The sequence below is a fragment of the Macrotis lagotis genome, chromosome X (genome assembly GCF_037893015.1).
Source record: "Macrotis lagotis isolate mMagLag1 chromosome X, bilby.v1.9.chrom.fasta, whole genome shotgun sequence".
NCBI lineage: Eukaryota > Metazoa > Chordata > Mammalia > Peramelemorphia > Peramelidae > Macrotis > Macrotis lagotis.
In genome coordinates this window covers 83788739-83800705 of record NC_133666.1, presented here as the reverse complement: position 1 = coordinate 83800705, position 11967 = coordinate 83788739, and the positions used below count along the sequence as shown (strand labels likewise).

The window sequence follows — 11967 nt, the reverse complement described above, 5'->3', positions numbered from 1 at the left end:
ACAAACGGAAGCAACTCATTCAGGGAAGGCATGGAAATTATCTCAGGTTCAGGAGTTTGCCCTTCACTTAGCCCAATTGTCTTAACTGAAGACGACCCGAACCCCAGCTCTATGGGGAACCTGTCCCCTACCTTCTGGAAGTGCTTTCCCAGGAACTTTTGGCCCACAAAGGATGAATGTCGGAGGAGGGAAAGGGAACAAGGTGGAAACCAGTCAGCCTGACAGGTTAAGAGAGACTCGGGCTCCAGGTCTGGGTCAGCCCCTTCCTCACTGTGTGACTTTAGTTATGAACCCACCCGCCTCTAGAACTCAGTAGCCCTTTTACCCAAATGAGGAGGTTGGGCCAAATGAGTTTGGGGTCTCTGGTAGGCCTCCATCCCATCCAGTCTTACAAGGCTGTTGGGACTCCAGCCCACCCACCAGCCACCCCCCACAGCCCTCATCCCCCTCTGAGACAAGCCCCTGAATTGGGGACAATTTCCCTACCTCAGAGCGGATGTTTCGTTGTTGTCTGCGGCCTTCCCGAGGCACCTGAGGCTCCACTGGCTGTTGGTCGGGACCCCTGCTGTCACTCGAAGCCGATATTTTCTTTTTTTTTTCCCAAAGCAATAGGGTTAAGTGGCTTGACCAAGGCCACACATCTAGGTAATTATTAAATGTCTGAGCTCTAATTTGAACTCAGATCCTCCCTGACTCCAGGGTCAGTGCTCTATCCACTACGCCAATTAGCAGTCATCTCGTCCCTGATGTTTTCTTCCAAACACAGGGAAGCTCAGAGAGTCACGAGCTGAGCAAATCCAAATTTTGGATCGATACTACCCTATTAGTCTTAAGCTTGTGACGTAGGGGACCCACCTTTGTGCGGTTGGCGTTGGTCCGCTCCCTTCTTCTCCGCTCCCGGCAACAGCACAAACATTCCAGCACCAACCGCCTGCCCCAGGAGCATTCATTCCGTCAACCACCGCCTGCGCTCCGCCAGCCCCATCGTGAGTATGCTTCTACTACCCAAATCTTTTCTCCTCTGCCCCCTCCGCACCTCCCTATGGCCCCGTGTGTTTAATTTATTTGACTACTTGCGTCCTAACGCCAATTGGTCCCCCTGCCCTTCGATAAAAACCCTCCATTCTTCCTTCCTTCTTTTCTTCCTTCCGTCTTTCCTTGATTCCTTGTCTCCATTCTTCCTTCCTTCCTTCTTTCCTTCATTCCATCCTAGCTTCTTCCTTCCTACCCTCCTTCCTCCCTTCCTTCCTTCAGTCTTTCCTTCCTTCCTTTCTTCCTTCCTCCTTCCCTCCTGCCTTACAAACTTCCCTTCTTCCTTCCTCCCTCCCTCCCTTCATACCTTCCTTCCATTCTTTCTTTATTCTTTGCTTCCTTCTTTCCTTCCTTCCTTCATTCTTTCCTTCCTTCCTTCAATCTTAACTTCCTTCCTTTCTTCCTTCCTCCTTCCCTCCTACCTTACAACCTTCTGTCCTTCTGTGGTTCATCCCTTCCTTCATTCATTACTTCCTTCCTTACTTTCGTCTTTCTTTGCTTCCTTCCTTCTTTCCTTCCATCCTCCCTTCTTTCCATCTTTCCTTCCTTCCTCCCTTCCTTCCACCCTTCCTCCATTACTTCCTTTCTTCCCTCCTTCCATCCCTCATTCTTCCTTCGTTTCTTCTCTCCTTCCTTCGTTCCCTCCTTCCTTCCTTCCCTCTTTACCTCCTTCCTTCCCTCCATCCTTCCCTCCTTCCTACCCTCCTTCCTTCCCTCCTACCTACCCTCATTCCTTCCTTCCTTCCCTCTTTCCTTCCTTCCTTCCTTCCTTCCTTCCTTCCCTCCTTCTTTCCTTCCTTCCTTTCGTCCTGCCTTCCTCCACTCCTTCCTAGCTCCCTTCTTTCCTTCTTTCCTTCCCCCTGCATTCTTTCCTTCCTTCCTTCCTTCCTTCCTTGGAACATTCCTACCATCTCTCCTTTCTTTCTTCCTCCCTTCTTTCCTTCCCTCCTTCCCCCACTCCTTCCTTCCTTCTTTCTTTACTTCCTTCCATCCTTCCTTTTTCCTGCTTTCCTTCATTCTTTCTGTATTTCCTTCATTCCATCCTTTGTAACAACCTATCTTTTTCCCTTCCTTCTATGCTTCCTTCTTTCCTTCCTTCCCCCTTCCTTCCTTCCTCCCTTCCTTCATTCCTTCTTTCCTTCCTTGCTCTCTTCTTTCCTTCTTTTCTTGCTTCCCTCTTTCCTTCCTTCATTCCTTCCCTCTAACCTCCCTTCCTTCCATGCTCCATTTCTTCCCTTGTTCCACCATTCTTTCCTTCCTTACTTCCATCTTTCCTTCCTTCATTCTCCCTTTCATTCATTCCTTCCTTCCCTCCTACCTACCCTCGTTCCTTCCTACCTTCCTTCCTTCATTTCCTTCCTTCTATCCTTCCTTCCGACCTTCCTCCCTCCTCCCTTCGTTCACTCCTTCCCTCCTTTCTTCCATCCATCCTTCCTTCCTTCCTTCCCTCCTTCCTACAGTCCTTCTTTCCTTCCTTCTTTCTTTCCTTCCTTCCTTCCTGCCCTACTTCCTAGCTTCCTTACCTCCTTCCTTCCTTCTTTCTTTATTTCCTTCCATCCTTCCTTTATTCCTTCCTTCTTTGATTCTTTCCTTCATTCCTTCCTTCTTTCCTTCCTTCTATCCTTCATAACTCACTTCTTTCCTCCCTTCCCTCTATTCTTTCCATCCTTCATTCATTTCTCCCTGCTTTCCTTGCTCCCTTCTCTGTTTCCTTCCTCTTTTCTTTCCTTTCGTCCTTCCAACCTTCTTTGCTTCCTTCCTTCCTTCCTTCTTTCCTTCCATCCTTGCTTTCTCCCATCCTTCCTCCCATCCTTCCACCCTTCCTTCCCCTTCCTTCTTCCCTTCCTTCCTCCCTTCCTTCCCACCTTCCTTCCTTCCTTCTTTCATCCTTCACTCCTTCCTTCCTTTTTCTTCATTTCTTGCTTCTTTCATTCCTTGCTTTCTTCCTTTTATCTTGCCTCCTTCCGTCTTTCCTTCAATCTTTCCTTCCTTCCTCCCTTCTTTCCTTCCTTTAATCCTTGCATCCTCCCTCACTTCCATCTTTCCTTTCTTCCTTCTCTCCCTCCTTCCTTCCATCCATTTTTCCTTCCTTCCCTCCTTCCTACCATTCTTCTTTCCTTTCTTTTTTCTTTCCTTCCTTCCTGCCCTCCTTCCTAGCTTCCTTACCTCCTTCCTTCCTTGCTTCTTTCATCCTTCCCTCCTTCCTTCCTTTTTCTTCATTTCTTGCTTCTTTCATTCCTTGCTTCCTTCCTTTTATCTTGCCTTCTGTCTTTCCTTCATTCTTTCCTTCCTTCCTCCCTTCTTTTGTTCTTTTCCTGCTTCCCTCTTTCCTTCCTCCACACCTTCCTTCCTTCTTTCTTTACTTCTTTCCATCCTTCCTTTTTTCCTACTTTCCTTCATTCTTTCATTCTTTCTATCCTTTTTAACTCCCTTCTTTCTTCCCTTCCTTCTACACAGCCTCCTTTCCATCCTACCTTCCATCTTTCCTTTGTTCATTCCCCATTTCATTCATTCCTTCCTTCCCTCCTACCTACCCTCGTTCTGTCCTGCATTCCTTCCCTCCTCCTAGCTCCACCCCTTCCTTGATCCCTTCCTTCCTTCTTTCTTCATAGCTTCATTGTTTCCTTGCTTCCTTCCCTCCTTCTTTCCTTACGTTCCTTCTTCCCTACCCTTCCCTACTTCCTTCCTTCCTTCCTTATTTCTTTGCTTCCTTCCATCCTCCCTTCCTCCCCTTATTCTTCACTTTTTTCTTCCTCCCTTCCCTCCTTCTTCCTGCCTTCCTTCTTTCCATCCTTCCTTCTTTCCTTCCATCCTTGCTTTCTCCCATCCTTCCTCCTTTCCTTCCTTCCTCCTTTCTTTTCTTTCTTCTTTCCTTTCTTCTTTCCTTCCTTCCTTCTTGTGTTCATTCCTTTTCCCCCTCAATCCTTCATTCCTTCTTCCTTCCTTCCCTCCATTGTTTCTCCAGATGGTCCTTCCCTCCTTCCTTCCTCCCTTCCTTCCATCCTTCTTCCCTTCCTTTCTTCAATCTTTCCTTTCTTCCTTTCTTCCCTCCTTCCTAATCTCCTCCCTTGCCATCTTCCCTCCTTCCTTACTTACTCCATTCTTTCCTTCCATTCTTCTTTCCTTCCCTCCTTCCTATCTTCCTTCCTGCCTACCTTCCTTCCTTCTTTCCTTCCTACCATGTGTCCTAACTCCCTTCTTTCCTCCCTTCCTTCCACCGTTCCTTCATTCCTTCCTCTATTCCCTCCTTCCTTCCTTCTTTCCTTCGTTTCATCCTTGCTTCCTCCCTCTTTACTTCCTCCTCTCTTTACTTTCCTTCCTTCCTTCCAAGCTTTTTAGCTTCCTTCCTTCCTTCTTTCCTTTCTTCCTTCTGACGTTCCTGCCTCCTTCCTTCCTTCCCTCCCTCCTTCTATCCATCCTTCCTTCCCTCCTTCACACCATCCTTATTTCCTTCCTTCTTTCTTTACTTCCTTCCATCCTTTCTTTATTACTTCATTCCTTCTTTCATTCTTTTCTTCCTTCCTTCTTTCCTCCCTTCCATCCTTCGTACCTCACTTCTTTCCTCCCTTCCCTTTTTTTTCTTCAGTCCTTCATTCTTCCCTTCATTCCTTGCTCCCTTCTCTCCTTTCTTCCTTCCTTCCAACCTTTTCCCACTTCTTTCCTTCCTTGTTTCCTTTCTTCCTTCCTTCCTTCCTTCCTTCCTTCCTTCCTTCCTTCCTTCCTTCCCTCCTTACTACCATCCTTATTCCCTTCCTTCTTTCTTTCCTTCCTGCCTTCCTTCTCTCTTTCATAGCTTACTTACCTTCTTCCTTCTTTCTTTACTTCCTTCCATTCTTCCATTATTCCTTCGTTCCTTCTTTCATTCTTTTCTTCCTTCCTTCTTTCCTTCCTTCCATCCTTCGTACCTCACTTCTTTCCTCCCTTCCCAATATCTTTCCTTCCTTCATTCATTCCTCCCTTCTTTCTTTGCTCTCTTCTCTCCTTTCTTCCTCCCTTCCTTCCTCTTTTCTTTCATTCCTTCCAAACTTCTTTGCTTCTTTCTGACCTTCCTTCCTTGCTTCCCTCTTTCCTTCCTTCATTCCTTCCCCCTTCTTTCATCCCTCCTTCCTTCCTTCTTTCCTTCATCCCTTCCTTCTTTCCTTCCTTCCTTCCTACATTACTTCCTTCGTTCTGCTCCCTTCATTCTTTCCTTCTTTGCTTCCATCATTCCTCCACACCATCCTTGCTCCCTTTCTTCCCTCTTTCCTTCCTCTCTTCATTCTTTCCTTTTTTCTTCCCTCGTTCTTTCCCTATTTTTTTATTCCTTCCTTCCTTCTTTCCTCCCTTTCATCCTTGCTTCCATCCTTCCTTCCTTCTTTCCTTTCTACCTTGTTTCTTACCTTCCTCCCTTCATCCTTGCTTCCCTCCTTTCTTCCTTCTTGTCTTGCTTCCCTTCTTCCTTCCTTCCTTCACTCCTTCCTCACTTCCTTCCTTTCATCCTTGTTTCCTTCCTTCCTTCCTCCCTCCCTTCCTTCTTTTTGGCTTCGCTATTTCTTTCCTTCATTCCTTCCCCCCTTCATTCATCCCTCCTTCCTTCCTTCTTTCCTTCCTTCCCTCCTTTCTTACTTATTTTCTTGCTTACCTCCTTCCTTTGATCCCTCCTTCCTTCCTTCTTTCCTTTCATCCTTCCTTGTTTCCTTCCTCCCTTCCTACATTCCTTCCTTCCTTTCTTCCCGCTTCATTCTTACCTTCATCACTTCCCTCATTCCTTGGAAAATTCCTACCATCCCTCCTTGCTTCGTCCATTCTTTCTGACCTCTTTCCTCCCCTCCTTCTTTCCTTCTTTCTTTATTTCTTTCCATTCTTACTTTTATCCTACTTTCTGTCATTCTTTCATTCTTTCCTTCATTCCATCCTATGTAAGTCCCTTCTTTCTTCCCTTCCTTCTACACTTCCTTCCTTCCTTCCTTCCATCTTTCCTTCCTCCATTAGCCCTTTCGTTCATTCCTTCCTTCCCTCCTACCTACCCTAGTTACTTCTCTCCTTCCCTCTTTCCCTCCTTCCCTCCTTCCATCCTCCACTCCTTCCTTGCTGTCTCCCTTCCTTCCTTTTTCCTATCTTGTCCCTTCTTTACTTCTTTTATTGCTTCCCTCTTTCCTTCCTTCATTCCTTCCCTTCCCTCCTTCCTTCCTTATTTCATTACTTCCTTCCATCGACTGATCCTACCCTAATTCCTCCCTTCTTTCCTTCCTTCCTTCCCTCCTTCCTTCCTTCCTTCCTTCCTTCCTTCCTTCCTTCCTTCCATCTTTCCTTCCTTCATCACCCCTTTCATTCATTCCTTCCCTCCTATCTACACTTGTTCCTTCCTTCCTGCCTTCCTTCCTTTCCTCCTTCCTTCCTTCCCTATTTCCCTCCTTCCTTCCTTCCTTCATTCCTTCCTTCCCTCCTTCCGTCCTCCATTCCTTCCCTTCTCCCTTCCTTCTTTCCTTCTTTCCTTCCTTGCTCCCTTCTTTCCTTCTTTTCTTGCTTCTCTCTTTCCTTCCTTCATTCCGTCCCTCCTTCCTTCCTACATTCCTTCCTTCCTTATTTCTTAAATTCCTTCCATCCTCCCTTCCTTCCCTTATTCCTCCCTTCTTTCCATCCTTCCTTCCATGTTTCCTTCATTCATTCGCCCTATCGTCCATTCCTTCCTTCTTTCTTATTTAGACTCGTTCCTTCCTTCCTTCCTTGCTTCCTTCCCTACTCCCTTCCTTCCTTCCTCTACTCCTCCCTTGCTCCCTTCCTTCCTTCTTTCCTTCCTCCCTTCATTCTTTCCATTCTTCCTTCCCTCCTTCTTCCCCTAGTTTCCTTCTTCACTTCCCTCCTACCTACTTTCCTTCTTCCCTTCCCTCCCTCCATCCTTCCTTCCTTCATTTTTTCCTTCCTTCCTTCCTTCCTTCCTTATTTCTTTACTTCCTTCCATTGTCCCTTCCTTTCCTTATTCCTCCCTTCTTTCCTTCTTCACTTCCTCCCTTCCCTCCTTCTTCCTGCCTTCCTTCTTTCCATCCTTCCTTCTTTCCTTCCATCCTTGCTTTCTCCCATTATTCCTCCCTTCCTTCCTCCTTCTTTCCTTCCTTCAATCTTTTCTTCTTTGCATGATTCTTTCCTTCCTTCCTCCTTTTGTTCCTTCCTTCCTTCCTTCCTTCCTTCCTTCCTTCCTTCCTTCCTTCCATGGCCTTGGGAGGACTTAATTTACCCAGACTTCTGACTGAACATTCTTGAAAGCTCCACTGCTTCTGACCTTGGGAGGCAATGTGTGTGAGTTCTCAGAAATATGTGTATGCATGTGCAGAGTTGTGTGTGGCAAACACAAGACTTAGGGGCTTTATGGAAAAGTATGCATGATAATGTGAAGCTTCTGTGAATTCACACATCCTTAGGACCATGCAAAGCCGATATATGAGTCTTGTTACTATGTACATGGAAAATACTCCTACCTAAAACTCTAGACATAATTTATGCAAGTGAAAAATATAGCTAAAATCAGTATGTATATCACTGTGTAGATACAACACCTGAGAACTACCCTGAGAGAAACAGAGGGACTCAATGAAAGCTCGTGCAGATGAAGGTACAAGTAAATCCAACTTTGTTAAAGGAGAGAGATTAAAAGCATCTATATTGCTCCAAGACTGGCAGATGGCAGGTAAGCCCACTAGGCATGTGGGTGGCCTACAACAGAGGTTGGGGGATTGAGGAGTGGATGCTAGAAGGCCCATAGGGCATGGGGGTGTGGTGAAGGGGTTGGGGCAGGACTACTGGGGAGGGGGCTCCTGGCTCAGAAACGTGAGCCGCGACATGTCATAGAGATGGCTACATCATCTCAGGGCTTGTCTCTCCAGGTTCGGTCATACCCAGCTTTTGCCTCCTTCAGCAACATCCCTTCCACTACCTCCCCCTCTCCTTCCCCCCTCCCCCTCCACGTAACCCCATCCCTTCCCCCTCCCCCCTCCCCCCTCCACGCCCCAAGACCTTACGCAAGCATCACAATATGCACCGCATTCGTAACCGGGTCCATCGCAGACGGAGATGCCGAATGAGACTTCGAAAGAGATTTCGAAGGAACCCACGAATCATCCATCTCAAGAACAACAGACTCGTTCCCAAGGTGGGACAGTGGGCCCCAGCTGGGTCCTGGGGTCTTTATTCTTCCAGCCCACCCCCACAACCACCTTCTGAAGTGTGAAAGCCTCTGTGAGATGGGAGGGCACATCCAGGGTAGAACTGGGCTTCCTTCCAATCTTTAGGGTTAGACTAGCAGTTGGGGGCAGAAACAAGGGAAAGCATCCAAATAGCCGGGTAAGCTCAAGATAGGGTGGGGGTGCGGTGAAATTGCTAGAGTGGGGTGACAAGTGGTCAGGATGTGGGGGTGAGGGATGAATGGGCTTCTAGTTTTGGGTAAGGTGGAGGGTTAGAAGAAAACTCAGAGCTAATCTGGTCCAACTTCTCATCGTAGAAAAAGGAGACTGAGGTCAAAGGGAGGGCATAGCCATGGCCAAACTCACAGAGTCAATCAATGGAGCAGATGGAAATCTTGAGTCTCTTCCCTGCTGCCTCCCTGCCAGACTCATTGGCTTCCATCTTGCTCCTTTTTCTGCCACTCAAATTTTTATAGGCTGCAGGTTTCTTTGAAGACACTCCCCAGAAGTAGGTTACAGTAACATTTGGGCAGGTTAACTATAGAGCTACTGATTTGGAGTGGGGGGGATTAAAAATGTGATGATGAAAATGGAGAGTAAGAAAAAGTCCCTTGGCCTTTGGGTCAGCTCTCCTTCAACATTTTCCTGGAGCTTGGAGGTGTTAGCCTAGGCCAGGGCCCTGTGCACTGCCCTCAGAGAACTCTCAGTCTAGGGAGGGAAAATGTGCCTGGGATATGCCTAGTGTGGTAGTGGTGGGCAAGGATACCTGTTTTGGGTTGTAGAAGGGAGTTCTGGGAATCAAGGTGAGAAAGGAACACAGATATTCTCTTGAGCATAATTCACTTACTCTTTTCTTTTCTTTCCTAACAGGTGAGTCAGGTTTTGTTACCTTGGATCAGAGACTCCTTCCAATCTACAGAGATGGACCTCAGTGAAATCATTAAGACAGTGGATCTGATGCAAATAGAATGAAGAAAAAGGATCATTAGGCTCAAAGTTAAATTAATTGTCCATAAAAATGAAAACACCCAAATAGGAAAACAATTTCACCAGTAACTAAAATTCCTTTGTCAACTGTTTTGGAGATTGGACAATTTTAGCCAATACCTTAGCAACAATACTGACAGTATGAAATAGGAACAAAACGTGATCCATTGTGGCCTCCAGAAAAACTCACTCCAATTTGTCCCAACAGGATAGTAGTGATTAAAATGATGGGCTTTGACAAAAATTATATGCTGTTAATTTTTATTTAATATAGCTTTATAAGTGATATATTTTCATAGTGCGTCAATAAAAGGGAGCATCACAAATGGGCCTAAAGAAACATTTTACTCATTTCCTGAGATCTGGCAAGCAAGGGCAAAAAATGATTTAGAACACAATCATTTCTAAACTCTCATAGAAAAGTGTATTGGAAAATTAGGATATATCTCTTCATAGATGGGTATTCCTGTATTTTCTGTTCATTGGCATGTGAGTATTCACATATTCTCCCTCCATATATAAATATTAATAATTTCTTCATACAGATTTCCAAACGTGAGTGCTCATGTATTGTCTCAAAGGGACAGGAAAAGTGAAAGTTTTAAGGCGTGTTCAGTGGGGGGGCATTCAACTAACAGAAATAAATAATGAATCAATAAATAAAATAAAACTGGAGGGAAGATGACATGATGTCAAATGATATCAAAGATCTGCACATGTTTCGCTGTCCCCATCACTGGTGACAATAGTAGAGATGGATGTTGTTCTTTTTTGTGGTTTTTGCAAGGCACGTCCTCTTGACTCCCAAACTGGTGCTCTATCCACTGTGCCACTTAACTGACACCCCCCCCCCAGCTCATTTCTTAAATCACATCAGTAGTCCGTCCCAATCATATACCACAGCTCCTTTTGCCATTCCTCACTTGACAACCATCTATAATTTTGGCCAATCTGATAGGTCTAATATGCTATATCTCAGTTATTTTAATTAGCATTTCTCTAGTCAATGATTTTGAGCGTTTTCTCATTATAGGCACAGTGTTCTCATGTCCTTGCAAACACAGAGTTGGACATAGTCTGCTATGTAAAGAAGGAGGAGTTCTGATAAGGTGTCCAACAAAACACCCAAGCTACTCCTGTTTCTAGCTATGTCAAAATCCTCTTAGCTTCTGTGTCAGCACAGAGGGGAGATAATCCAGCATGTACTCCATTAGGTCTATCCTTCTGTCCAAAAAATAGGACTTCCTACCGCAGAACCTTCCATAGCACAGGTAAAGGAAAGAGTAGCAACTCGTGCCAAAAAAGTGGTGTCATTCAATGATCACTATATTTTGGTAAATATTTTTTGTTCACATTATATGTAAAGATACTTTTCAACATGTATTTTTTATTAGTTCTTGAGTTCAGATATTTCTCTCTTCCCCTCTTCCTCCCAGAGATGGTAAGCAATCAGATAGAGGTTTTACATATGATATCCTATTTAAACATTTCCACCTTAATCATATAGTGAAAGAAGAAACAGACCAAGGTGGAAAATACAATTAAAAATGTGGGTAGAATATGTTTGGTTCAGCAATTACATTTGTAGCTCTTTGTCTGGATGTCAGTTGTATTTTACTCCACAAGCCTTTTGGAATTGTCTTGGATCTTTATATTGCTGAGAAGAGTTCATCAAAGTTGCACAATATTGCTGTTATCTCTACAATGTTCTCCCTTTAGTCATATATATATGAGGAATCTCTTTATACAAATACTCAGACTATTCTTTCTATTCTTATGTATTAATGCTTTCTATATTCCCATTTGAGTACTGTTTTCTCTTTCTATTTTTCTATTTCTGAACAATTTTCTATTATGATTATTCATACATTCTGTTCATATTTATTCATATTTTATACATTCCCATGAGTGCTTTATGTATTCATTTGAGTAATCTATTCTCTTTATATTCATATGCATATATTCATCTATGTAAGAATCTCCTTTTGTTTTTGTTTATTATATAGATGGGGGATTCTATATTCTGTTTAACTATGGGAGTCCTCTAGCATCTCATGAGTTCTATAGGTAATATGCACTTATTCTCGACTCTTACAAAACAAATCCTTTAGTCTCTAGTCATATATGAATATTTAGAGAGAATGTATGAGTTCTCCCATATAATGAGAGCATATACAAGGACGTGGGGATATGAACAGAGAAAATAAATCCAGTTTTATTAGGGAACCAGAGGGATGAACACAGAGATGACTAGACTGTGGTAACCGGGTCCTCCACTCTGTCTGCAGGGCACATGCAATGCTTGCAGTCAGATAACGGAACGCGAGCTTAGGAGAATTGGCAGATTTGAGTCGGGGTGCGGTGGGGTGGGGGGAGGGAAGTGAGGGAGGGCTGGTGGCTAAAGAGAGGTCGGGAGGTAGTGTGGGGAAGGGGAAGCAATCCACAGGTGGCTCCCTAGTTAGTGGGGCACCTTAGCCCAAGGGCATATTGGCTGGGGGGGCTGCCAGATAGTGGGGCTCTGGGCTCCTGAAGTTGGGCACTGACATCACTGACTATCGGCTCTCTTCGGGATTGGTCTGTCCCGGGCTCTGCTGAGCACCTGTTATCCGGACTATTCCCGTCCACTCTCACCCCTACCTCTTGAGCCAGGAGTGGAAATCTGTGCTGTTGAGAGATTCCAGGAGACCTGCCTCACCCACTTTATTCTGTTCTACCTGGTGAAAAACTGAGAAGAGGGATTGGGGCAAAGGAGACGCTCGATGTGGACGAGTGCCCCTGCCAGAGTCATTAG

General features: G+C 45.1%; 1 long non-coding RNA gene across 1 annotated transcript; it reads left to right on the top strand.

The window, feature by feature from the left end:
* Positions 1 to 923: 923 nt before the first annotated feature.
* On the top strand, positions 924 to 9403 carry LOC141503332 (uncharacterized). The gene is made up of 4 exons (XR_012472809.1): positions 924 to 986; positions 7557 to 7696; positions 7893 to 8158; positions 9060 to 9403. It is a non-coding gene; the product is annotated as an uncharacterized LOC141503332 (long non-coding RNA).
* The last annotated feature ends 2564 nt before the right edge of the window (positions 9404 to 11967 follow it).